Source organism: Arachis ipaensis, chromosome B03 (assembly GCF_000816755.2).
Source record: "Arachis ipaensis cultivar K30076 chromosome B03, Araip1.1, whole genome shotgun sequence".
NCBI classification, from domain to species: domain Eukaryota; kingdom Viridiplantae; phylum Streptophyta; class Magnoliopsida; order Fabales; family Fabaceae; genus Arachis; species Arachis ipaensis.
The window spans coordinates 48,374,876-48,377,393 of NC_029787.2; positions in this window are offsets into that span (position 1 = coordinate 48,374,876).

The window sequence follows — 2,518 nt, forward strand, 5'->3', positions numbered from 1 at the left end:
TTGGAGTTCCAACAACTCAAGATTAGAATCGGAATTGAGACACTATTAACAAGAATAAAATCAAAATGGAATCCTCAGTATATCATCATTAATCATAGATAAAACTAAAATAGAGGTTAATTCAATATCAGATAAAAAGAGTAGTAGTTGTTTGTACTTATTTTATCATCTAGAAAACTTATTCTCCGTTATTTTAAAGCTCAAAAATTATTCTCTTTAAGATTAATCAATGTACACCACCGTTACGAAAGACAGAAGACTTACTTACGAACTTGTCACGTATACAGAAAACTTAAACAACAAATTCTGTGGAAGTGGATGTTCCTCTAGTCTGTGAGGTGCTTGGTCCTTCAAGAGATAACTCCTGACGCTTCAGTTCCTTTAAGTCACACGCCCTTGCTCCTCTAGTTCCCTGAGCAGTTTGCAGAGCATGCTGTTTTGATTTTGCTCTTGGATCTCCGGATATTCATCTTCTTTCAGATCGAACTTAACTTCCGGGATCACTGATCTTAGACCCATTATTTTGTAGTAATGGTCTGAGTGTTCCTTGGTTCAGAACTTCCCTTGATTCCAAAGTGGTTTTGGAATACTCTCTTTCTTGCCTCTTGGAGTGGGTTGTTTTCCTTTAAGGGCCATGATCTTAGTGATCACGGATAAGCACACCAAACTTAGAGGTTTGCTTGTCCTCAAGCAAAAGAAAAGAAAGGAGAGGGATATAAGGAGAGCTAGGTGCAATTGTTGATGGAAGGGGAGGGAGGCCGAACCCAAATTTAAAGGGAGGGAGGGTGGGTTTTCGAAAAAAAAAAGAGATAAAGATATGATAAAAAAGATTGATTTGGAAAAGATAAGATAGAAGATATGATAAGAGAAGATTTTTGAAAAAGATAGATCTAGATTTTATTTTTTTGAAAAAGATAAATTGGAGATTTTGAAAAAGATATTGATGAGTTGAAAAGATAGATTTGTTTTTTAAAAAGATTTGAAAAGAGTTGGATTGAATTTGCAAAGAGGGGTTGTGCTTATGGATTAAGATATATTTGATATTTTTAAGGTAGGGTTTTTAGAAATTAGGGATTTTAGAAATCAGGGTTCTTAACATGTTTATGCAAGAAATCATTAATTGAAGTAAGAAAATCAAGATTGGAATGAAAAAATATGAAGAAAAATGAATTTGCCTCCTCCCCATCATCCTGGCGTTTGAACGCCCAAACACTGCCTGTTTTGGGCGTTCAACGCCCAAATGCTGTTCTCCTGGGCGTTCAACGCCCAGTTGTTGCCCTTTTCTGGCGTTGAACGCCAGATTGCTATCCTTACTGGCGTTTTCTTGCCAGTGAGCTCTTTTTCTCTGTTTTGTGTGCAGATTCTTTCTGTAACCCTGTGAACTTATGCAATTGATTCTTTACCTTGTTATCAATGAACTTTATATAAACAAATAAAAATAAAAATAGAAATGGGGCAAAATGCTTGGAGGATTGATGCCCCATGGCTGGGTTGCCTCCCAGCAAGCGCTTCTTTATTGTCTTTAGCTGGACCTTGCTGAGCTTTTAGTCTAGCTTCAGCCTTGAGCACTCTTGCTCAACGTTGCCTTCAAGATAATGCTTGATTCTCTGTCTATTGACAATGAACCTCTTATCAGAATCAATATCTTGAAGCTCCACATAACCATAAGGTGATACACTTGTAATCACGTATGGTCCCCTCCACCGGGATTTCAATTTCCCGGGAAATAGCCTGAGTCTAGAGTTGAACAGCAGAACCTTCTGTCTTGGCTCAAAGATTCTAGATGACAGCTTTCTGTCATGCCACTTTTTTTATTTCTCTTTATAAAGCTTGGCATTTTCGAAAGCTGTGAATCTGAATTCCTCTAGCTCATTTAGCTGGAGCAATCTTTTTTCTCCTGCTAATTTGGCATCAAAGTTTAGGAATCTGGTTGCCCAGTAGGCTTTATGTTCCAGTTCCACGGGCAGGTGACATGCCTTACCATACACAAGTTGGTATGGAGAGATCCCTATAGGGGTCTTGAATGCTGTTCTGTAAGCCCACAGAGCATCATCCAAGCTCCGTGCCCAATCCTTTCTACGGATACTTACTGTCCGTTCTAGGATTCTCTTTAATTCTCTGTTAGAGACTTCAGCTTGCCCATTAGTTTGTGGATGATATGGACTAGCCACCTTATGGCGAATTCCATACTGAACCATGGCAGAGTAAAGCTGTTTATTGCAGAAGTGAGTGCCCCCATCACTGATTAGTACTCTAGGGACACCAAACCTGCTAAAGATATGTTTCTGGAGGAACTTCAGCACTGTTTTAGTATCATTGGTGGGTGTGGCAATGGCCTCAACCCATTTTGATACATAGTCAACTGCCACCAGAATATAAGTGTTTGAGTATGATGGTGGGAAAGGTCCCATGAAGTCAATTCCCCATACATCAAATAATTCTTCTAAAGGAATTCCTTGTTGAGGCATGGCGTAACCATGAGGCAGATTACCAGCTCTTTGGCAACTGTCACAGTTAC